The sequence below is a fragment of the Mobula hypostoma genome, chromosome 13 (assembly GCF_963921235.1).
Source record: "Mobula hypostoma chromosome 13, sMobHyp1.1, whole genome shotgun sequence".
Classification (NCBI taxonomy): domain Eukaryota; kingdom Metazoa; phylum Chordata; class Chondrichthyes; order Myliobatiformes; family Myliobatidae; genus Mobula; species Mobula hypostoma.
In genome coordinates this window covers 16,430,211-16,456,414 of record NC_086109.1, presented here as the reverse complement: position 1 = coordinate 16,456,414, position 26,204 = coordinate 16,430,211, and the positions used below count along the sequence as shown (strand labels likewise).

At 45.1% G+C, this 26,204-nt stretch overlaps 1 protein-coding gene across 1 annotated transcript in view; it reads right to left on the bottom strand.

The window, feature by feature from the left end:
- nfasca (neurofascin homolog (chicken) a) overlaps positions 1–26,204 on the bottom strand; it is a 167,856-nt gene that overhangs the window by 127,756 nt on the left and 13,896 nt on the right. Inside the window, exon 2 of the mRNA XM_063065364.1 lies at positions 5,722–5,835. The gene's annotated coding sequence lies outside the window, so the exon portion shown is untranslated. The remainder of the gene's footprint in view (positions 1–5,721; positions 5,836–26,204) is intronic.

Sequence of the window (26,204 nt, the reverse complement as noted above, 5' to 3'; positions counted from 1 at the left end):
CCAACCTTTTGGACTCTGGGAGGAAAAACACTTTTTCTGCAACATTTTGTTATTGGTTTTGCCTTGTAATTGCCTCGATGTATTTATGTTTTGAAATTATCTCCATAGTTAGCTTGTAAAATCACATTTTTCATTGTTTCTCTGAACATATGACAATAATAACCCAACACCAATTTCTTTGTTCTGCCAATCCCTCCCCCTCCTTCTTTGCTAACTTGCTCTCTCCATTCCCAGCTCTGATGAAGAATCTCCTACCTCGAATATTGGCTGTTTCTCTTTCCACAGATGCTGCCTGACCTGCTGAGTACTCCATGTACTTATATGTTTCATGTATTGGACTCAGCCTAATAAATCATGAGCACATTGCTCCCCACCATCAATAGTATAAAAAGGAGGAACTGCCTCAAGATGTCAAAATCCATCATCAAAGATCCCCATCATCCAGGCTGTGTCATCCACAGCTACCATCCGGAAGGACCTTCAGCTGCTTGGAGTCCCATATTATGCTGTTCAACCATTCAGTTCTTGAACAAACCGGCACAGTTTAGCAAGACTGTCACTTTGCACTACAATAGACCTCACTCTAATTGTGCTATTTCTTGTATAATCTGTGTAAAATTTAGGTTTAATGTATTTTTTGTTTATTCTTAAGAATGCTGCTGATGCCAAGTGCAAGTGATACTGGTGCAAGTGAGTTTTGTGCATATGGCAGTACACTTGGCTTTGACTTTGGACGACAAGCGCTTAACAGTGCAGCACTGAAATGGGATGCCTGTGAAGTTATGTTCCAAGCTTACTTGTGATTTTATGCCCCCCCCCCACCCATCCCAGCATGGTATTAATGCCTCTCTCCCCAGACCCATCTAAGCTCAAGCCATGAACCCCATTCTCATTCCAACCTTAGAGTGCAAGCACCCAGTAACAGCTCTCCATACACTCCACCTACTTGACATCCACCCCACCACTGCAGTTAGCCAATGATGAGTCCAGACCCACGACTTCAGCTGCCAGTCAGCCCTCTCTCCTGCCCAGAGATAGCACTGCACCTCAGCCATACATTTTGACAACAAATAAACTTTTAGTTGTGTCAGAGGCCACGTTTTTCAGAAGCAGCTGAAACTTGCAACAACGTGCTGATGCATGAGGATCTCACCGGCCAGCCATTGAAGTGCACTGGAATTTCAAGGCTGGCTACTTCTTTTCTGAGCTGCCTCTATCTTCCATTTAATTCTCTTGATCATTGCCTTTTTTTTCTTCAGCATCTGTACTTCTGCTAAGGCATAAACGCCTATCAGCTATGTTAGTGTGATCACTAGAGTCAAGTTTGATGTTCTTCTAAAGGTCATCTATCACTGAGGTGACTAATCCAGGATCCACATATTACGGTGCAGCGTGGGCAAGAGTTAGTGGACTATCAGCCGGTGGTGTAGTGGCATCCACACCAGACTTTGAGGCGAATGGTCCTGGGTTCAAATCCGACCTGCTTCTTACGTGTTTTCCATCATTGCTAGATTGAGCGTCGAGCTGGCAACTCAGCCTCGTTAAAAAAAGCAGACAAATGCTAAGGAAGTGGCAACAGGTTGCTACCCAATGCACACACAAGGTGTGGAGAGAAACAACAACAACGACTCTAGGCATTTATATAGCATCTTACAATTTTCTACAGATGTACAGTAGCGAGTATTCTGACAGATTGCATCACATGGATCCTGGATTACACAGGATCGCTGGACTCATCCAGCTCCATCATGGCCACAACTCTCTCCACCATCAAGGTCACTCATCCATCACTAAGGATCCTCACGTTTGAGACATAACCAATTCTCATTACTACCATCCGGGGGAAATACAAGACCCTGAAGACCTATACTCAACGATTTAAACTTCTCCCCTCTCAGATTTATGAATGGTATATGAACCCATAAACACGACTTCATTATTAGTTTTCTGAATTCTTTGTTTTTGTAATTCATAGATTTTTGTACCTTTGGACCGTACTGTTGCTGTAAAACAAGTCACATAATATGTTAGTGATAATAAATCTGATTATATTTTAGTGTAGAAAAACTGACCCAAGTGTCTGCATAAGAACTCAAGACAGTAACTGACGCTAAGCCAATCTTAGGATTGTTAACAAACCTTGGTCAAAGTGCTAAGATTTGAGAGAGGTCCTACAGGAGTGGCAGAGAAAGGCAATGAGTTTAGGGAGGAAATTCCAGAGCTTCACACAGTTGGGATGGTGGAAAGTTTGTCCCTAATGGCAAAGTGAAGAAAACAGGGCTTTATCAGAAAGCCAGGTACAGTGGAGCACAGTTTTCAGGGAGGTTTCAGAGGCATGGATTAAAGTGTTACTGCTGACCACTGCCAAGAACACCAAATAGTTTCTCTTGTGAAAGCCCTAGATCTGAACTTAATGCTGAAATGCTGCTGTTCCAAAGAACAACACTGTTACAGCTTGAGGCATCCGAGTTTGGAGTTCAACTCTTACGTCATCTGTACATCCTCCCCATGGAAAGCACGGTTCCTTTCCGGTGCTCCAATTCCCTGCCACAGTCCAGAGACATACCAATTAGTAGGTTACTTCGCCGTTGTAAATTGTCCTGTGATTAGGCTAGGGTTAAATGCTGGGTGGCGCAGCTCGAAGGGCTGGAAATGCATAATCTGCACTGCATCTCAATAAACACATACTAATTCTAATTCATCTGATGTCCCACGGCTTTGAAGATGACGTGCTCAGACCCAAGTTCCACGGTGACTGATGAGACCAATGTAAGAATCACAGACTCTGAAGAATTTTGCAAGGAGACTCGGTAACAACTCTCCAGGGAACTAAGGTGCCTGCTGTAAGTGAACCACAACTTTGATGAATTCAAGAATACAGGAATCACTGCTCTGTGGCAGACCAATCCAGGCACTTGATGGGACAGTGCTGGGTTGTTTGGAGTTGTACTTGTTCTGTTGTTCTCTCGGGGGCTTCGTTGCTAGGAACGTTAGTCTGGAAACAGACACTGATGTTGATTTGATGATCCTATTGTAATTGGAGGATGCCAGTTCTCTCTCAATTTGTTCCTCAGCTTTCTGCAACATTATTCATAGACTGCATGCGTTGCCAATTTGGTTCTTACCAATGTGTAGGACTGTGCATTTTTCTTTAGCAAATTGCATTTCCCATTGTTCTGCCCACTTTCATATTTGGTCCAATTCATTCTATAAAATCAGAGCAGCTGCCTCTTATCTGACTGACTCGCCTGCCTTTGCAAAGCTACACAGTTTGAGTTTGACTTGGACTTGGACTACTGGCCCCAATTCATAAATGTCAATTGGAAGCAGTTCCAGCACATTCCAGTACATCCACTGACTTTGCTTCAGCATCTAAGCATTTGATTTTCTCTATTTACTATTATTCTGCAACATTTGTGAAAAGGAAGGAATAAAAGACAAGTTGGAACCTCAAATTTTAAAATCTGATCACAGATTCTCTGTTGAGCAGAACCCAAACTCTTTGTTATTAAAGTCAATCTGAAAAACAAAATGTTTACTTATTTTAAAAATAAAACTGCATAGGAAGCAATGGTTTAAATGCCACATGTCAGCTGGCTGAAACCAATTTCAAAAAATGTGTCAAATCTTTATGCCAATATTCCCTACACTTTAAATTGTTTACTTGCAAATTGTTCTTGGTAACACACACAAAATACTGGAGGAACTCAACAGTTTAGACAACATCTATGGAAATGAATAAAGAGTCAGTGTTTTAGGCTGAGAACCTTCTTCAGGAGACCTCCAGCTTTTGGGTTTGTACTCTGGATTTCCAGCATCCTAAGATAGATAGACATCACACTACCGTAAAGGTTCATCTCAGGGGTTCCCAACCTTTTTTATGCAGTGAACCCTTACCATTAACCAAGGGGTCCGTGGACCCAGGTTGGGAACTCCTGATCTACAGCAATAATGGTGTGCCTGTCCTGACTGCCTAACTCAAACTGGAGGAGCAACACCTCATATTCCGTCTGGGTAGTCTCCAACCTGTCGACATGAACATCAATTTCTCTAACTTCAAAAAATTTCTCGCTCCTCCAGTTCTCTCGTTTTCCATTCCAGCTCCCCTCTTACCTCTTCTCCTCACCTGTACATCATCTCCCTGAGGTGGCCTTCCTCCTTCGCTTTCTCCCATGGCCCACTTTCCTCTCCTACCAGATTCTGTCTTATTCAGCCCTTTACCTTTTCCACCTACCACCTCCCAAGCTTCTCACTTCATCCACCCCTCCCCATCCTCTCTCCCTCACCTGGCTTCACCTATCACCTGCCATCCTTTCCTTCCCCCACCTTCTTATTCTGGTCTTCCACTTCTTTTGCAGTCCTGATGAAGGGTCTCGGCCTAAATTGTCAACTGTATATTCCTCTCCACAGATGCTGCCTGAGCTGCCGTGTTCCTCCAGCGTTTTGTGTAAGTTACTCTTATCCCTACTAATACACTTCAGCTCATTAGAACCTGATAATTAATTGGTGGTTGGTTTATTATTGTCACATATACTGAGGTACAGTGAAAATCTTTGTTGTGCATGCCATCCATACAGATTATTTCATCAAGTCAGTTAATTGGGGCAGTATAAAGGAAATGCAATAAGAGAATGCAGAATAGTGTTACATTGACAGTCTTTGTGATAGTGCACCCTCTTATGTACATTTCTCAATTAGTTTTAAAGACCTACAGATTAGGATCAGCACAATAATGTAGCAGATAGTGTAATGCTATTACGGCACCAGCAACCTGGCTTCATTTCTGCCGCTGCCTGTGAGGAGTGTGTATGTTCTCCCCATGACAGCATGGGTTTCCTCCAGGTGCTCTGATTTCCTCTCAGTCTTTGTTATTTATACATTTATTATAAATGCTATTGTATTTCTTTATTTTCCTGCAAAAAAAAAGAATCTCAAGGTAGCAAACAGTGACAGTGATAATACATTTACTTTGACTATAATTTTGTCTACTGATCTGCCTGCATGGAAGCAATCACAGGATTAGCCAAAAGTACCTTTAAAAAAATAGTTCAGATAGTTTGCAACCAGAAAGATACATTGAGCAAGGCAGGCACTATTCCTACAGAGGCCTCACCCAAGTTAATGCACATGCCAGTATTTGGCTGGGCACCATTCCAGAATGATTTCAACCCTTTAGAGTACACTTCCCTTCACACATGTGTTGGGCACGTGGCCAAGTGGTTAAGGCATTCGTCTAGTTATCTCATGGTTGCTAGTTCGAGCCTCAGCTGTGGCAGCGTGTTTGTGCCCTTGAGCAAGGCACTTAACCACACATTGCTCTAGTCTGTGCGAGGAGTGGCGCCCCACACAGACTACAGCATGTAAGGCATGAAAATGCCCAACGCAGGCCTCTCATGGTCTGAGTCGATGTTCCCTCCCCCTCCCATCACACATTAGATTAGGGGCATCGCAGTAACATAGCACGACGGCACTAGTGACCCTGGTTCAACTCCACCCGATATCTGTAAGGAATTTGTATGTTCTCCATATGACCGCCATGGGTTTCTTCTGAGTGCTCTGGTTTCCTTCCACATTCCAAAGACAAAAAGTTTAATGGATTAAATGGGTGTAATTGGTTGATGTGGGTTCATTGGGTCGGAAGGATCTGTTACCATGCCGTATCTCTCAATAAATAAAGACCAATTTATTCTAATGAGAATGCATTATGATATTTCCACTTACCAGAACCAGAGGAAGAAAAAATATGTGAAGCCAAGATCTTCTGTTAATTATGAACTGTGTCTTATTCCCAGGAAATTATCTCCGACTGTGTTCCAACTCCCAGTTTTGAATATACTGTGGGATGAAAAAGAAAAACAAATTAAACAATCTCGTCTCTCATGTCACAGGGTTGAGCAGGTTGACTGTGTGGTTAAGAAGGTATACGGTGTATTGACCTTCATTAACCGTGGGATTGAGGTTAAGAGCCGAGAGGTAATGTTGCAGCTATATAGGACCCTGGTCAGACCCCACTTGGAGTACTGTGCTCAGTTCTGGTCACCTCACTACAGGAAGGATGTGAAAACTATAGAAAGGGTGCAGAGGAGATTTACAAGGATGTTGCCTGGATTGGGGAGCAGGCCTTATGAGAGTAGATTGAGTGAACTTATTCTTTTCTCTTTGGAGCGACAGAGGATGAGAGGTGACCTGATAGAGGTGTATAAGATGATGAGAGGCATTGATCATGTGGATAGTCAGAGGCTTTTACCCAGGGCTGAAATGGCTAACATGAGAGGGCACAGTTTTAAGGTGCTTGGAAGTAGGTACAGAGGAGATGTCAGGGGTAAGTATTTTTTTTACGCAGAGAATGAAAAGTGCATGGAATAGGCTGCCGGTGATGGTGGTGGAGGCTGATACAATAGGGTCTTTTAAGAGACTCCCGCATAGGTACATGGACCTTAGAAAAATAGAGGGCTATGGGTAACCCTAGGTAATTTCCAAACTAAATACATGTTCGGCACAGCTTTGTGGACCAAAGGGCCTGTATTGTATTGTGTGTTTTCTGTGTTTCTATGTTTCTAGGATCTCCCAGGATATATTATACCATTATAACATTTTACATTAGAAACTTTTACCAATGTAGCTGGGTTAGAAACCCATGTGATGTCTGTGTCATGGAAACAGACCCTTCAGGCCAACAAATCCTCACTAACCATTTACTCTGATGAGGCCACCCATTGGTTGGGTTAACCATGGATATCATGTCACAGAAGCCTGGGCAGTACAATTATGGAAAGCAAACCATTGCCCATGCAGTAGGCTCCCCGTCTCCATGCGGCTGAATAAACCAAATGAATGGCAGAAACCGATGCAGTTTGGCACCAGCAGCATTGCAGGAGTTGCCAGTCAGCATTGAACTCAATGTAGGACTGCCTTAGGGACTCCAGCTCCAGATTTTTCCTTGGGGTTTACTCCCAAAGCCTTCCTAGTGAGTGGATATAGCAGCAAGGCAGCAGAGGTTTGAGATCAGAGTTTTCCTTTTCCTACACGAGCTGCCAACCACGGCTGATGAGCCCCATCTGCCCGAAGCAACTGGTTTTAAGGAGCCAGTAACCTGACTTTGCCCTTTCTCTTGTCAGTAGAAACAGATCCCCCAGGCTTAGTAGCTAAGCCACACATCAAGGCCAAGAGCTGAACTTAGTTGTCAGAGGCTATTTGAGACACACACTATTGGGAGCACTTAATATCCACTGGGAGCTTGTCCTCACTACCTCCCCTGGGTATGGCAATCATAAGGAATCAATTATTTACATTAATCCTATGTTAGTTCTATTTTATTCTTTCCACACTACCATCAAATCTTAACACTCAGCTATGTGTGGTACAAGTTGAAGATGACTACAAATTAAAATAATATTGATTAGGGTGTAGAAGCAATGGTAAATATCATTCCTCAAGTGCATGTTATAAGTTACAATCATCTCAATAATTTAACACGTGAGTACAGGGATGAGATGAGTGTTCAGTAGGGCACTGGATTGGTTATACCCTTCTTCAGTATCAAAGTCAAATTATTAGCTAAGTTCGTATATGTTACTATATAAGTGACAAACATCATTTACCAAAACCTTGCTTTAAAATACAAACTCTTAAAGGAAACCATATCTTACTATAAAGACAAGCTTGATCCTGTTTTAGAGTCAGAGGCCTACAAAATATATTATGACTGATCCATTATTATAGATAGAACAATCCATAATAACCATTCAAATATATTAAAGGATAAACAAGCAAGTACAACTTATTTAAAAGTTACAACTATTCCAAACACAAAAAACATACAGAAATCAATAAGTGATACCAGAAATATGCAGAATTAAAAGAGGAAATTGAAAGACTATGGAACATGAACAAGGTATACATTGTGTCAATAGTACTATCTACAACTGGTATCATCCCAGAGTATCAACCCAGCGCAGATGGAAAGCATGCAAGGAGCCGGATGGATTTGACACGGGACCACTCCCCTCATCGTGGTTTATACAACACTATTACAGCTTTGGGTGTCAGAGTTTGGAGTTCAATTCTGGCATCCATTGTAAAGAGTTTGTACATCCTTCCTGTTTCCTCCCAAGTCCAAAGACGTACTGGGTAGGTTAATAGATCATTATAAATTGTCCTGTAATTGGGTTAGGGTTAAATTGGGGTTGTTGGTTGTTGCTAGGCAGCATAGGTCAAGGGGCCGGAAGGGTCTATTCCGTGCTGTCTCTCTAAATAAATTGTTGTCATTTGTCAAAATATAAATGTAAAGGAGAATGAAATTATTGTTGCTCCGGATCCAATGCAGAATAGATAGGATAAGATAAACTTAAGATCTCAATTTAAAAAAAACCAAAAACACAATAAAAAAAATTTTAAAAAGCACAAAGTTCAAATATCTGTTTGAGTGTGGCCATATATATGTAAGATTAGCTTATATACACATATACACGGATTGTATGTACATAAAGTGACACTAGGTACAGGAGTATCTGTACATAAGGTGACTGACAGAAAATGATTAAGTGACAAGAAACATTCTTGGTCGCAAAGGACAGAAGATACACATTTCTCAAAAATGATTAGGAGAACCTCAATGTTTTGGTCATATGTGGAAAGGAAGGATCTCTCCGGGGTCAAACACCATAGCATTGTTCCATCCTTTGTTACTGGGTCACCCCTACACAGAGATACAGTGCAATCCCGGGATCTACCACTCAGTCACTAAGTCACGTGCTGACTGGTAGATGGAATCATACCTTACTGGAGAGATAGGGGAAATCAAGTTCATAACGGTAGAGTTTTAGAGTATGCGGACATCCATTTAAAGAGCAAATGAAGGGGAACTTCCTTGAGGTTCAGCAGTCTTTGGAATGTTCTTGGCCTCGGAGGTATTGAATATTTTTAAAGCCATGAGGAACTCAGTGAGGGGAAAGGAATGTGTTGCTCCAGACTTCAGCATCGGCAGTCTCGTGGATCTGTATTTTTAAGGTAGAAACATAGAAAACCTACAGCACAAGACAGGCCTTTCAGCCCACAATGCTGTGCCGAACATGTACTTACTTTAGAAATTACTGAGGGTTACCCATAGCCCTCTATTTTTCTAAGCTCCAAGAGTCTCTTAAAAGACCCTATTGTAACCACATGTCATGTGAGACATGTTGCAGGAGAGTTAAGGGTTATGGGAAAACAACAGATAATTCGAGCCAAGGGCAGAATTGGATCACCTGTGATCTTTTTGAATGGACTCTTCCTGCTATCTTCTACATCTACCTCCACTCCAAAAGAGGAACTCCCAGAGGCCAAACATTTTAATTCCAATTCCCATACCCATTCCGACATGTCAGTCAGTGGCCCCCTCTTGGGTCATGATGAGGCTACCCCCAGGATGTAGAAGCAACAAGTATATTCCGTCTGGGGAGAATCCAACCTGATGGCATAAATATCGATGTCTGCTTCCAGTTAAAATAAATCCCTCCCCCTTCCCCTCTTCTTCTATTCCCACACTGGCCTCTTACCTATCACCACCCTCTGGGCCCCCTCCTCCTTCCCTTTCTCCAATGGCCCACTCTCCTCTCCAACCTTGACATTCCCCACCCATCCGGCTTCAGCTATCCTCTTTCCACCTCTCCCCCCCCCCACCTTTTTCATTCTGGCATCTTCCCTCTTCCTTTCCAGACCTGAAGAAGAGACTCAGCCTGAAACTGTTTACTCATTCCCATGGATGCTGCCTAACCTGCTGAGTTCCTCCTGCATTTTGTGTGTCATTTCTTAAATTCATATCCTTTACATGAACATTTACAAACAACATGGAATCCCACATCTGGCTTACATCCGCTCTCCCACCAGTCCCACTACCCCACTCACTTTCCTGTAGTCTATGCCTTAGCACCTGCCCACCCAACTACACCAGGGGAGCTTACAGCAACCAGTTAAGCTGCCAAGCAGCATGCCTTTGGAATGTGGGAGAAAGCTGAGCCAGGTGGAAAGCTTTTGGCTGGCATGGACAAGTCGGCTGAAAGGGCTGGTTCCCTGTCTACAACAGTGCCGAAGGTCAGGATCCAACCTGGGATACTGGAGCTGTGACATAGAGGTACTACCCGCCCTGTCTCCCTGCCGCCCACATACTGCAGCCACTCAGCCCGAAAGTGCAAACACAAATGGTAACACAAATAAAGGAGAACTCCAGGTTTAGTGTGCACAGAAGGGTGAGAGTCGTTTTCTTATGTGCATCAGTAGGCTTTAGTGGACTGCTGTCTGAGAAGCGGCCATACCAGTCTCTTCCTGTTCCAGCCTTCCTGGTGCGGGGTGACCCAGATGTGGAGGTGATCGAGTCCTCACTCCCCAGACACGGGGCCTGCTGTTTAATTATAGTGAAATCAGGCTTACTGACACCCTGTCAACTGCCCTTTCCTGCTTTCGTTTCGCAATTACCCGCAAGTTAAAGGTCACTGTGATGGATTCAAGATGGTTAGGAATCAGACAGCCAGTCCCAAATGGCAGTACGCCCTCATTTCCTTCCCAGTCCGGCATCTCCGAAAGCCATTGTGCACTGGTATCAACGCGAATGTAATAGCTTCCAGTAACATTTCCTTGCTGAAACATCACCCACGGGCAAAGCGTAAGCGTCAACTTCCTTTTCTTATAAATCGCTTCTCCACAGGCACACAATGATGGTGAAAGCAATCGGAATTTCAGCTGAACAATAGCCAGATTATGTGAAGCTAGGCTCCGTCCCACACAAACACTTAACTTTGAAAGGCTCCCTCCCAGCGTCGGTACAAAGAGGTGTCTTATAGGTTTCACTGTATTTGTTTCATTCATTTCTTCCCAAATAAATTGAGAATAATCCTTACCCTGCAGAGTAAACTGTGAGTAACCCTTACACTACAAGCAGGACTATGTGAGTAACCCTTACTCTCCAGTACAAAGGGTGAGTAACCCTTGCGCTGTTCAGTAAGTAATGAACAATGGGTTCAATGAGTGACCCCTGCCCTACGAGCAGGGATTTTATACAGTGCGCACACAAAATGCTGGAGGAACTCAGCACATTAGGCAGCATCTATGGAGGTCAATACAGTTAATGTTTCAGGCCAAGAACCTTCTTCATGAAGGGTCTTGGCCCAAAATGTCAGCTGTTTATTCTCCTCCATAGTTGTTGCCTGACCTGTGAACTTCCTCCAGCATTGTGCGTGTGTTACTGTAGATTTCCAGTTTCTGCAGAAACCCGTGTGTTCTGTACAGTAAAACTGTGGGCAACACCTACATGCTCCAAGTGTTTGGCCACACTTGGAGTATTGTGTTCATTTCTGATCACCTCATCAAAGGAAGTGGAAGTTTTAGAGAGGATGCTGAAGAGATTTACCAGGATGCTGTCTGGATTACAGAGCATGTTTTTCCAGTAAAAGTTGGATGATCTGGAGCTTTTCTCTTTGAAGCAAAGGGGGATGAGAGGCAACTTGTTAGAGGTGTATAATATGAGAGGAAAGACAGTCTGGACATCCAGCACCTTTTTCCCAGTGTGGTAATAACCAACACTGGAGGATACAGGTTTCCCCCACCATCCGAAGGTAGAGCATTCCTATGAAATGGTTCGTAAGCCGAAATGTCATAAAGCGAAGAAGCAATTACCATTTATTTATATGGGAAAATTTTGTGAGCATTCGCAGACCCAAAAATAACCTACCAAATCATGCCAAATAACACATAAAACCTAAAATAACAGTAACATATAGTAAAAGCAGGAATGATATGATAAATACACAGCTTATATAAAGTAGAAATACTTTTCCACAATCATTACTGCACTGTTCTCCGTAGCGAAAATCTCACGCAAGCGCCGTCGGCAGAAAATCTCACGCAAGCGCTGTTGGCAAAAACACGCGCAAGTGGTCTCCAGTAACCTTTAAGCTATGAAGCTGCCAAATCATACCAAATAACACATAAAAATACACGGCCTATATAAAGTAGAAATAATGTATGTACAGCGTAGTATCACTTATGGGAGTGGGGAAGACGGCTTGCCGAGCACACTGATGATGGTGTGTTAGACTTGTCGGAGTTTGGGTGGTGCAGTGGCCCCCACCCTCCAGGCCACTGAGCGATACATTGCCGCGAAGAATGCAGGGGTCCAGCGGTAGCTGGGAGCTACACAGCACATCTTTAAGAAAAAAGCCGAAACAAACAAGCTAATTAATCAGGTGCCGCCCGTAATTAATTAGTAGGTTTATTTAGGCTTTTTTCTTAAAGATATGCTGTGTGCCTCCCAACTACCTTTGCATTCTCCGCGAATCGGTATCTGCCCGTGGCCTGGGGGTTGGGGTGGTGGGACACTGGGGTGTCATCTCATCGCCTATTTCCATTAGAGCAGGCAGCTCATCTTCTCCTATGACTGCCTGCCTCGATGTCAAAGGTCGAGATTCGTTGTCTGCTGTGGCTGATGTGGAAGGCATGCTTGACTGCTGAGCCTCTCGTATCTTTCTATCACACAGTTCTTTAATAAGGACTCAAACCATCCTGCAAATATCCCCTAAACCGACCTACCCTTTCAAAATTAAAGTCGTACTTTATCATTACTCATTCGGTTTCGATTGTTATCCTTTTTTCTTCCAATTGCATCAGCTCTTCAACTGTCAGTTCTTGGTGATGGGATGCCAAAACCTCTTCAACATCATGTTCATCAGCTTCCACAAGCCAAACTCACGTTGTCCTTGCTGTGTTCACCACGATCAAAATGCTTTAATTATGTCTAGTTTTACTGTAAGTGTAACACCCTAATGAGCTCTTTCAGGCTTTTCCGATACCATAGAGCTCATCTTGCAAACGGCTGCTTACAGGCACGTGTTTAAGCAATGCTGGCGAGAATCAGGGGGAGAGCAGCTGCTTGGGGCGCGCTGCCTTTTATTGCGCGCTGAATATTTTTTCGTAACAGTGAAAACACCTTCTGAAAGCGAAAATAGGGTACTAATGTAGGTCTTCCGTAACAGTGAGGTTTCGTAAAGCGAACGTTCGAAAAGCGGGGGCACCTGTATCTGTTTAAGGTGACTGGAGGAAAGTTTAGGGGAGATGTCAGAGATAGTTCTTCTTAAAACAGAGTGGTAGGTATCTACACAGATGAGGATATTGTAGAATCTGATGTAATAAGGACATTTAATAAACTCGTAAACAGGCACATAGATATAAGAAAAATGGGCTGTGTAGGAGGGATGGGTTAGACTGATCGTGGATAGGGTTTGTATTGATCAGCACAACATAATGCGCCAAAGGGCCTGTTTTTATTGTTTTGTTTTATTACAGCGGGTAACCCTCCCCCCACCAAGAAGTGACTCTATACAGTTAAGCTGTCAGTAACCCAATCACTACTGAATAAAGAGCTGCCTTGCTGAACCTGCATCAGTTCTATCCTGTTATATGGCAATCAACACGTGCACAGTTGAATAACCATTACTTAACATAATGGTAACCCATTTCAATATCTCCTTCTAAGAGAATGATAAAATAGCTGGTAATATCAACTAGCAAAGTTCAAAGTAAATTTTATCATCAATGCACATATGTATACAGCCCTGAAATTAATTTTTCATGTCTGTGTTCACAGTAAATACTAAGAAACACAATAGAGTCAATAAGAAACTGCAGACAACAAAGATGGACAAACAATCAATGTGCAAAATATAACAAATTGTGCAAGTACAAAATAATTTTAAAAATCAAAATAATAATAAATAAATATTGAAAACGTGTTGCAGCTAGAATACTTTGATTAAATGAAAGAGAGGCTTATGGTTTCAACAAAGTACTTCTTTAGCAAGTTTCACACTGAACAAGCTGTTACCCAGAGGGTAGTCAGTCAAAGAACCAATTTATAGTGATAAAACAGCAATTAATTGCAACTGATGTAACATGTACCACATACACGCACGCAGTGCTGAATAAAGAGTACCGTCCTGCTCCCTGCCTATTAATCTTTACCTTGAATAAGCATGAAGCTTATACAGTTACACAGTGAGTAACCCCACTGAATGAACAGGCATCCCATGAAGTTACACACCAAGTAACCTTTTCTCTGCTGAATAAATAAAAAACCTTGCGCAATTCTATTACAAGAGAGTGGACAAGTGCGTCAGGGCAGCACCTCTGAGCAGTTCTTTGGCGATGGTCGTATTATAATTTCAGAAGCAGTAAAGATTCCAAACCTCTACCCATGGACATCTCAGACTGATGTACATAGACTACTAGCTAGAATGTTTATTCTTGGACCAAAGTCATTAAAATAGAATGTCCAGCATGTTTATATTTGAGATTAGAATTTTTGATAGCAGCTCTCTCAATTCAATTTAATTCAGGTTAATTGTCATTCAACCATACACGAATATGCGTGAACACAGCCAAACGAAACAGTGTTACTCTCTGTAAGGTTTGTTCATTATATAAACATGGAGCAGTACAAGACAGGAAAAGGCCCTCCAGCTCACTATGTCTGTGCTGACACAATGCTATTATGACTAATCCCATTTGCCTGCACATGATCCATAACGCTCTGTGTCTTGCTGGTTCATGTGCCCATCTGAATGCCTCTTCAACATTACTATCAAATCTGTTTCCAACACGTTTAGCACATTCCAGACACTTAGCACACTCTGTCAAGTACTGCTTCATAAATTTCCTTTAAACTTTCCCCCTCTCTCCTTAAAGCAATGACCCTAGCAATTCCACCCTGGGGAAAGAACTCAATCTACCTTATTAATGTGTCTCGTAATTTTATTAAGTTCTATCAGGTTGCCCCTCAGCCTTTAATGCTCCAGACCTACACCCTCCTGCTGAAAGCCCAAGCCAGGTGGGCTGGACATGTGGTCAGAATGCCAGACAGCTGATTGCCTAAGCAGCTGCTGTACGGAGAACTGTGTCAGGGCAAGCGCTCAGTCGGGGGGCAGAAGAAACGTTACAAAGACTGCCTCAAAGCGTCCCTCAAAGGCCTGGGTGTGGACATCAACACGTGGGAGACGCTTGCCCTCGACCGTCCAGCTTGGCGCAGCAAGATCACCACAGGAGCCCGTGCAGCTGAAGTCAGGCGCATCATCGAGGTGCAACGAAAGCGTGCTGTGCGCAAGGCCCGAGCAGCATCCACTGCCACGACAGTACCCACCCATTTGTGTCCCACATGTGAGTGAGCCTTCAGGGCCTGGATTGGCCTCATCAGTCACCTCCCAACCCACAGCCACCAATCTCCCATTTGACTTTGAAGCCATGGTCATCTTCGACTACGAAGGACGAACAACAACAACAACAACAACAACAACAATGCTCCAGAGAAAACAATCTAGGTTTTCTAAAGAAGAGGCCATCCTCAGGGTGGGGAAGCAACACCTGATATACAGTCTGGGTAGCCTCCAACTTGATAGCATGATTATCAATTTCTCCTTCCAGTAAAAATATTTTTCCCTCCACCTCCTCTCTTCTATTTCCCACTGTGGCCTCTTACCTCTTCTCACCTGCCTATTACCTCCTCCTGGTGGCCCTCCTCCTTCACTTTCTTCTGCAGTCCACTCTCCTCTCCTATCAGATTCTTTCCCCTCCAGACCATTACTTTTCCTACTTACCTGGCTTCACCTATCACCTTCTAGTTATCCTCATTCCTTTCACCCCAGCTTTTTCTTCTGGTATTATCCCCCTCCCTTTCTGGTGCTAAAGAAGGGTTTCAGCCCAAAACTTCAACTGTTTATTCATTTCCATGGATGCTGCCTGACCTGCTGAGTTCCCCCAGCATTTTGTGTGTGTTGCTTAGCTTTATTCAACCTCTGCTCGTAGCTAGCAATCCCTCGTCCAGGCAACATCCTAGTGAACCACTTCTGCACCCTTTCCAAAGTGTCTACATCCTTCCTGTCATGCATGCAACTTTCCAAATCTGGCAATATTCCAAAAGTTTTACCCAGCTGCAACAGGAATTCCCTTCTCTTATACTCAGTATCCTGTCAAATATGCCATTTGAAACACAAGAAAATCTGTAGATGCTGGAAATCCAAAGCAACATACACAAAATTCTGGAGGAACTCAGAAGGTTGGGAAGCATCTATGGAAAAGAGTAAACAGTCAACGTTTCGGGCTGAGATTCTTCTTCCAGAAGAAAAGTTTCAGTCCAAAATGTCGACTGTTAACTCTTTTCCCGAGCTTGCCATTTATCTTCTTTACTGTGCTACCAATCTCCCTCTGTACATCAATGACCCTTAGGGTCATGCCATTTACAGTACTATGTTAGTTACAATTGGCCTCCAAAGTGCATCACCTCACACTGGCCCAGTTGCCATTTCTCAACTCACATTTACAACTGGTTTATATGCCATTAAATCTTCTGATAATCTTTCACAATTCCATCAATTTTTATGTAGTATACAAACTCCCAAAAGAGATTAGCTTAAATTGTTACATGCACATTGAAACATTAAAACATACGGTGAAAGGCATCATTTGTGTCAACAAACAACATTGCCTGAGGATGTGCTGGGGGCAGCCCGCAAATCTCACCATGCTTCCAACGCTAACAAAGCATGCCCAACACTTATTAACCATAACTCATCTGTTCTTTGGAATGGGTGAGGAACCTGGAACACTCAGAGGAAACCCAAGTGACCATGAGGAGAAAGCCCTTACAGACAGTGGGGAGAAGCGAACCCTGACTTTCGGATCGCTGGCACCGTAAAGGCTGATTTATACTTGTGCGTTGGTGTGTCTGCGCAGCTCTGCAATTTGGGCACGTACACACATGTGCACATCATGCATGCGCACACATCTGCCCGGGCAAAGCTTCATGGTCATGGTAGCCTTTCTCAGGGTAAACAAGTTTAAAACAAGCGTCTTTTTTCGTAAAAGCTAAATGTGTCCTCCATAATTTCGGAGGTCTGTAAAGCTTTATGGAAAGCATTGCAGCCAGAGTTCCTTCCCTGCCCTTCAGTCGCCCAATGGGAAACTATTGCAGTGTAGGAGGAAATGCGATGCTACCAAGCGGACCAATCACAATTGTTGTGGTCTGCGTTGCCGCGATGCGTAGTTACATTTTGGGAGAGGTGCACGTCAGGCTACGGTGTAGGGATCTGCGTAGGGTTTGCAGCTATGCCGTACCTATGACGTCGATTTGATGCACAAGTATAAATCAGCCTTTAAGCGTTACACAAACCGCTACATTACGGTGTCACTCTACTAATCACCTCATTTACATTTTCATCCAAAGCATTTATATGTAAATCACAAACAGAGGTCCCAGCATTAATCTTTGTGGAACAGCACGGATCACATACCTCCAGTCAGAATAACACCCCTCCTCTACTACTCTCCGTTGTGTATGGCCAGGCCAATTTTGAACCCAATCTATGGATCCCTTGTGCTGTAATCTTCTGGATCAGCATACCACGTTGGACCTTGTGGAAGGCTGTTACAAAGTCCATGTATAAAACATCCACCCGCTACCCTCATCAATCATCTTTGTCACCTTCTTCAAAAACCCAATGGGTTTAAGTTATACATTACTTCTGTTTTGAAGTCCTCTTGGTGTTGTTGAAATATTGACAACCATTCTTGTTTGGCTGAAATCTCCTGAAATTGATGATCAGTTGCTGACTGCATGATCCAGAAAGGGGAAAAAATATCAGGGCGTGACAGAGTCTTTTCACTTTCCAAATGGCTGAGAGAGGATGGGGAACTACACTGACCGGCATGCTGAGCAGCCAATGGTGCAAGGGTGAGGGGAGACCTGACAAATCCACAGAGCCTTAATCTGCTACTTCCATCCTGTGTCTATAACATGGACTCAGTACTGACGGCATTATCACGCCAGCAGAAGACGCCCACTAGATGCCATTGAATACAACTCGTGTAACAGCAGTGCCTTCTGACATTCTGACAAATGCTCATTCCAACAATGGCACTTTGTTTGGTAGCAGAACCAGAACAACATGTTCCCACTGTTTGGATGTTCAGTGTCCGAACAGAGTGCCTGTCTTTGAAATTTGTTTTTCTAAGAATTGGGAAAATAAAATACCACTTTCATTTTGGTTCAATAAAAAACAGCTTTATTTGGCTTTCTCCCTGTTCCCTCCCATTTGGGTTTCTCTGTGTGATTGCACAAACATATCTCATTATTATTACACATCAACATGCTTAATTATTTTATTATTTTTACTGATTATTCATTTTTTAAATTTTGTAATAAATGTTATAATACATAAATATTTTATGATATTTATATAATATAAATTATATTAAACATATGCGTCTGAATATATAAACATTTAAAAGACACAAATTAAAATAATTGTTTAATTATTAGCACATTTAATTAATTAAATACTAAATACGAACATGTTTAAAATTATGATGGGTTTTTCTAAGTTTAACGGGGGGAGGGACGCTGATTTAAGTTTTTTGAATAAGTGGATAAGAAAGGGAGAGAATACTTTTTTTTAAAATGGCATTTGTTATCAGAGACACAAGAGACTGCAGATGCTAGGATCTGGAGCAACATACTACCTGCTGGAAGAGTTCAGTGGTCAGTGATTGTTGACATTTTCAGTTGAAACCCTGTAACAGGACACAGGAAGATAGTTCTTGACCCACCGAGTTCCTCCAGCAGATTTTCTGATGCAGCGAGTTGTTTATGAACTTTCAAAAGGAAATCGGATAAAAATTTCAGAAGGAATAACACAAGAGATTCTTCAGATGCTTTAAGAAGAAGTTTGCAGGGCTACAGGGATGCCAGCTAGAGTGGGAATAATTGCATATCATTTTCCAAGAGGCAGAAGAGGGTTTTTTGGGCCAAATGTCCTGAATTGCAATAATTTAAGTAAAATGATTAGATCAGTAGGAGTTAGTGAACAGTCAGTCTGCATGTACAACCCTGAGCTACTGGCCTCTTGCCAGTTTAGGTCTCCAATATACACATTCTGACCTCTTAACAAGTAACCATGGAACATCTGGCTTGTATTTATGTTGATAGCACAGGACAGCTAACATCTTAGTCCACTCGTATTTTTAACTCTAGTTTTCTTCCTCTTTCAAGGAAAGAATGAGAAGATAAACAAAATCAAGAAGCAAATGATAATTCTACATAATGACAAAAAGCAGAATAACTGTACTGGCGGAGACTGTGTTGTCACAACTCCTGATCCAGCATCCCTGAGTAAATGATCAACACCACAGAAGCCTGATAATGAAGTAATGCTGCACGGGGGCCTCAGGGATGCCACAAGACAATAAAGACTTGTAAAGGCTTATCGAGTAAGGAAAGCTGTCTGTGAGAAAGAAAGAGCCCCATGAGATTTAACCACTGGAGTAATTTCTTCTTCATGATACTTTGGGGAGATGGAGATCACCAGCAAGTCCATCTCTAATTGTTGTTTGTTGCTGTTGTTCATCCTTCGTAGTCGAAGATGACCATGGCTTCAAAGTCAAATGGGAGATTGGTGGCTGTGGGTCCGGAGGTGACTGATGAGGCCAATCCAGGCCCTGAAGGCTCACCCACATGTGGGACACAAGTGGGTGGGTGCTGTCGTGGCAGTGGATGCTGCTCGGGCCTTGTGCACAGCACGCTTTCGTTGCGCCTCGATGATGCGTCTGACTTCAGCTGCACGGGCTCCTGTGGTGATCTTGCTGCGCCAAGCTGGACGGTCGAGGGCAAGCGTCTCCCACGTGTTGATGTCGACACCCAGGCCTTTGCTGGACGCTTTCAGGCAGTCTTTGTAACGTTTCTTCTGCCCCCCGACTGAGCGCTTGCCCTGACACAGTTCTCAGTACAGCAGCTGCTTAGGCAATCGGCTGTCTGGCATTCTGACCACATGTCCAGCCCACCTGGCTTGGGCTTTCAGCAGGAGGGTGTAGACGCTGCAGAGCCCAGCTCGTTCCAGGATTTCCGTGTCGGGAACTTTGTCCTGCCATCTGATGTGGAGGAGTCTGCGGAGACAGCTCAGATGAAAATGGTTGAGCTGTTTGGCGTGTCTGCTGTAGACAGTCCAGGTCTCGCTGGTGTAAAGGAAGGTGGTAAGGACCACTGCACAGTAGATCTTCAGCTTGGTGGTAAAGCTGAGTCCTCTCCGCTCCCAGACGTTCTCACGGAGTCTCTCAAAGGCAGCGCTGGCTTTGGCAATCCTGTTGTTGACCTCAGCGTCTATGTTCACTGCACGAGAGAGTATGCTGCCCTGGTAGGTGAAGTTGTCGGCTGCCTGGAGGTTCTGGCCCTTCACTGTAATGCACGGCTCCTGGTATGGCTTTCCTGGGGCAGGCTGGTACATAACTTCGGTCTTTTTGGTGCTGAAGTTGTCGCAGGCTTGTGAGAAGCAGTCCATTTCACGCTGCATCTCCTGCTCTGTGCTGGCGTTGAGTGCGCAGTCATCAGCAAACAACAAGTCTCCGAAGACAGTCTCTTGCACCTTTGTAACTGCCTGCAAGCGCCTAAGGTTGAACAACCTGCCGTCAGTCCTGTATCTGACGTGGATTCCTTCTTCGTAGTTATGGAAGGCATCTGTCAGCATGGCAGAGAATACCATACTGAACAGAGTCGGGGCAAGAACGCAGCCTTGTTTGACGCCATTTGTCACTGGGAAGGCCTCCGACTCATCGCCGTCATCCAGAACTTTCACCATCATACCGTCGTGGAACTGCCGGACGATTGCGATGAACTTGCTGGGGCAGCCAAACTTCTCCATGATCTTCCACAAGCCTTCTCTGCTGACCGTATCGAAAGCCTTGGTTAGATCGACAAAGGTCACGAAGAGGTCGCTGTGTTGCTCCTGGCATTTTTCCTGGAGTTGGCACGCAGCGAAAAATCATGTCCGCGGTCCCACGTTCAGCACGGAAGCCGCACTGGCTTTCTGGGAGCAGACCTTGCTCAAGATGTTGGAGAAGGCGGTTGAGCAGGACACGGGCCAGAATCTTTCCCGCAATGGACAAAAGGGAGATGCCTCGGTGGTTGTCGCAAGACTGGCAGTTGCCTTTCCTCTTGTAGATGTGGACTATGCTGGCATCTTTCAGCTGTTGCGGGACCTGTCCCTTTTTCCACATGGACTGGAAAAGTACAGTCAGCTTTTGCATCATGACAGGGCCTCCTGCTTTGTATACCTCAGCAGGGATTGCATCGGGTCCTGGCGCTTTGCCACAGGAGAGTTGCTTCACTGCCTTCCTGACTTCATCTACTGTGGGGAGGGTGTCGAGGTTCTTGTTGATCTCTACCTGGGGCAGGCTGGCAATGGCCTCGTCATTGATGTCGGCAGGGCAGTTAAGGACGTTGTTAAAGTGCTCAGCCCACCGATCCAGAATCTGCTTCTTCTCTGTCAGCAGCTGCGTCTCATCTGTGTTGAGGAGGGGTGAGGAGCCGGAGGACTGGGGTCCGTATACAGCCTTAAGCGCATCGTAGAAGCGCTTTATGTCGTGGCTGTCTGCATAGCCCTGGATTTCATCGGCCTTCTTGCTGAACCAGCTGTCCTGCATCTCACAAAGTTTTTTCTGCACCTTTCTTCTTGCGTTGGTAAAGGCATCTTTCTTGGCTAGCGACGTGGGGTCGTTCTGATGCGCTCTGTAATATTGATGTTTCTCCGTTAGTAGTGCTTGTATTTCTTCATCATTCTCATCGAACCAGTCTTGGTTTCTTCGGGTTGCTGGTCCGAGATGTTCGAGGGCGGTAGTGTAGACAGCGTCTCTGAAGGCCGTCCACTGTTCCTCAACGCTGGTCCCATCTTCCTGTGGTGTGTCTGGCAGTCTGCCTTCAAGGTCATCGACGAATTCTTCTGCAACCCTGCTGCTTTTCAGCTTGGAGACATTCAACCTCTTTGCAGTCTTCTGCCCTTGGGGTCTTCTCATGGGCAGAATGCGAAGCCTGAACTTGGACACAATGAGGCGGTGGTCGGTCCAGCAGTTGGCACCACACATGGCTCTCGTCACTCTGACATCCATCCTGTCCCTCTTCCTGGTGATGATGTAGTCAATCAGATGCCAGTGCTTTGAGCGTGGGTGCATCCATTGACGTCTTCTTACGGGTGGGTAAGCGGAACAGGGTGTTGGTGATGACAAGGTCGTGTGTGGCACACGTCTTGAGGAGCAGAAGGCCGTTGTTGTTACACTTGCCAGTGCCGTGTCTTCCAATGATCCCTTCCCAGGTCTGGTAGTCTGTCCCTACTCTGGCATTGAAGTCCCCGAGAATGATGAGCTTCTCTGACTGTGGGATTGCTGAGATGAGGGCGTCGAGTTCTTCATAGAACTTGTCTTTAATGTCATCTGGGTTGGTCATGGTGGGAGCGTAGGCACTAATCAGCGTAGCACTCTTCTTGTTTGCAAGTGGGAGCTGAAGTCTCATCAGGCGGTCGTTGATGCTCTCTGGGTGCTTGGTGAGTTTACGGGCGAGGTTAGAATTGATGGCAAATCCCACGCCTGCTTCTTGTCGTTCAGCGCTGCTGCGACCGCTCCAGAAGAACGTGTATCCACCACTACGTTCTGTCAGCTGGCCCTTGTCTGCTAGGCGTGTTTCGCTGAGAGCTGCTATGTCCACGTTGTAGCCAGCTAGCTCTTTTGCAACCAGTGCAGTTCTTCTCTCTGGTCTGTCTGCCTTGATGTTATCTCGCAGAGTTCTCACGTTCCATGTGCCAAGGTTGAGCACCATCACTTTCTTCCGCGTTGGGTTTGAAGTCATGACTTGCGCTTGACTTGGATTAAAGTGAAGGAGAGTTGTGCAGGTCGTCAGCCTCACTCTCTCGTCCCGGCCTATCTGGACCCAGTGGCAAGACATAGTCGAGACGGCTGGAGATAGGTCAGGATGCAGTGGATGGCCAGCAGTGTTCTGTGTGTCTCACTGTGCCCTCTTAGCGCTCCACGACGCATTGCTGAGAATCGCCTTTCTGCCCGTTGAACCAATGATGGTTTCTTCCGCGCAGTCCACCGAATCCAGGCAACACACGCTAGGCAGACAAGCCCTGAGTGTTGTGGGTCTACGGCAGTTCTTGTGGCATGCTCGCAGGCCTCCCTACCCATTGTTGGACATCCTCATCCGCCTTTGCAGCCGTTGGGAGATGTCTCCTCTTCCGCCTGCTCCGCCGTTGGGATGATCACCTAGTGGTGTGGTAATGACACCACCCCCTCACTTATTTTCGCCCGCTAGTTGCTCCACCTTCGCCGGGTCCTGCAGCTGCTCCCGACCGTACCAGGCGGCGGGGGCGGGGGCGGGTGGCAGCGGTCGCAACGAGCGGCAGGCCAGTTCCAGGCCTCGGGCCTCGCCCCCTCCGGCGCCTCGCCTTATACCTGTATAATAGGTCCAGTGTCAGTTCGGCGGCCTCGGACGGGAGTCTCAGCACTCACGACCCGGTGTCGGCTCGACCTCGGCCGGGTGTCTGGGCGCTCACGACCCGGTGTTGGCTCGACCTCGGCCGGGTGTCTGGGCGCTCACGACCCAGTGTCGGCTCGACCTCGGACGGGAGTCTCAGCACTCACGACCCGGTGTCGGCTCGACCTCGGACGGGAGTCTCAGCACTCACGACCCGGTGTCGGCTCGACCTCGGACGGGAGTCTCAGCACTCACGACCCGGTGTCGGCTCGACCTCGGACGGGAGTCTCAGCACTCACGACCCGGTGTCGGCTCGACCTCGGCCGGGTGTCTGGGCGCTCACGACCCAGTGTCGGCTCGACCTCGGCCGGGTGTCTCGGCGCTCACGGCCCGGTGTCGACTCCGTAAACCTATGAACTATAACTATTAGGAACAAGGTTCAGTCATCTAAGATTAGGGTTGCTTCCCTAATTACCCCTGAACTGATTAGCGGAGCATTTTCTTGAGCAGCAGCACCCGATGTGACAGAAACATCCTTCCAGCTGCAAGATATGGAATTTGACCCAATTATTCTGTTAACTCACATGAATCCCTGGTCCGGCTTTCTTGCTGGCCCCCAGTTCAACAAATGCACCCCTTTAAAATTCTGGCCCTTGTTTTCAAACCCCACTCAGTCCTTCCTCTGCTTCCTATCTACTGCCTTATCTTCCTCTGAGTCATCTCCACTCCAGTAATGCTGGTCTCCTTGAATGTATCCTCTAATCGCTGATGAGCACATCTCCGTTTGCCTGCACTATGGAATTCCATTCCTAAAACATTCCTCTTCTTTTCCTTAAACACTCTCTCTGATTATTTTCTCCAACATAGACTGTTGCCACCTTTCCTGTTTAATGACAGTCACTGAGACCATTGGGAAGTATTTGGTACATTAAAGTCTGCTTATTTGCACACTTTGTCTTCTTTTGCACACTGGCTACTTGTCAGTCTTTGTTTATGTATAGTATCTTTGCAAAATTCCTTTGTACTCTTTTTTCCTGTAAATGCCTGCAAGAAAATGAATCTCAAGGTAACATATATGGTACGTTCACTGATAATAAATTTTCTTTGAACTTTGAAGTCAACACAGAGAAAGGTGTTTTTATAAGGGGATTACAACGTTCCTCCATATTGCCTAGGTATGCGCCTTGAAGGGTAAATGGTTGTCCCCTGTGCCTTCTGCTTAACTCTACATACCATTAAAACTCACCACTGAAAATACCAAACTGGATCACTTAAGGCTGTTAAGACTTCTTTGTGGTCACTAGCTGCACAAGATGGAGGCGAACTCAAACTTGGGAGTACTGTGTGCAATTCTGATCACCTGACTATAGGAAGGGTATCATTAAGCTGGAAAAGGTGCAGAACAGAATTAAAAGGATGTTGCTGGGGCTGGATGGCTTGAGTATTAAGGAGAGGCTGGGGCTGTTTTCCTTGGAGTGCAAGAGGCGGAAGGTGATCTTAAAATGATGACCACAAGACACAGGAGCAGAGTTGGGCCATTTGGCCCAGCAAGTCTGTTCAGCCATTCCATTATGACTGATTTATCATCCCTTTCAACCCTTTTCTCCCTGCCCTCTCCCCATAACCTTTGATGCCCTTACTAATCAAGAACTCCGCTATAAGTGTACCCAGTGACGTGGCCTCCACAGCCATCCATGGCAATGACTTCCACAGAATCACCACCCCTAGCTAAAGAAGTTCCTCCTCATCTCTCTTCCAAAGGGACCTCCTTCTATTCTGAGGCTGTGCTCTCTGGTCCTGGACTCCCCCACTATAGGAAACATCCTCTCTACATAAAATCTACCCAGGTCTTTCAATATTAAATAGCTTTCAATGAGATCCCCCTTTAATCTTCTAAACACCAGTGAGTACAGGCCCAGAGCCATCAAATGCTCCTTATACGTTAACCCTTTCTTTCTCAGATTCATTCTCATGAATGGACCTTCTCCAATGCCAGCCCATATTTTCTTAGATAAGAGGCCCAAACCTGCTTATAATAGTCTAACTGTGGCCTTAAAGAAAGCTTATAAAGAGAAATGAAGCATAGGCAAGTCTCTTGTTCAGAGTAGGGAATTCCAAAACAAGTTTTAAGATGAAAGGGGAAAAATTTAAGGGGGACTTGAGGAGCAAGTACTTCACACAGAAGATGGTGAGTACATGGAATGAGTTGCCAGAGGAAGTAAAATTGCATCATTTAAAATACATTTAGGCAGATACATTGCAGAAAACTATTCATCTGCACAGTCACTATGGTAGAGAATATGGTTCTCACATTGGCGTCCTCAGTCAGCTCCGAAACTACAAAAACCCAAGTGGACAAATAAGCAGAATTCTGCAAACAGTGCATAATTTTAAACCACAAGCAAGAGAAAATCCACAGGGATCGCTCCCTATGCGACTCCCTTGTCCATTCGTCCCTCCCCACTGATCTCTCTCTCCTGGCACTTATCCTTGCAAGCGGAAAAAGTGCCACACCTGCCCCTGCATTTCCTCCCTCACTACCACTCAGGGCCCTGAACAGTCCTTCCAGGTGAGGCAACACTTCACCTGTGAGTCTGTTGAGGTCATATACTGTGTTCGGTGCTCCCGGTGTGGCCTCCTGTATATTGGTCAGACCTGATGCAGATTGGGAGACCGCTTCACTGAGCATCTACGCTCCGTCCGCCAGAATAAGCGGGATCTCACCACCTATTTTAACTCCACTTCCCATTTCTATTCCTCCTCCACTGTCGTGATGAGGCCACACTTAAGTTGGAGAAACAACACCTTATATTCTGTTTGAGTAGCCTCCAATCTGATAGCATGAACATCAATTTCTCAAACTTCTGGTGATGGCCTTCCCCCCCCCCCCCGC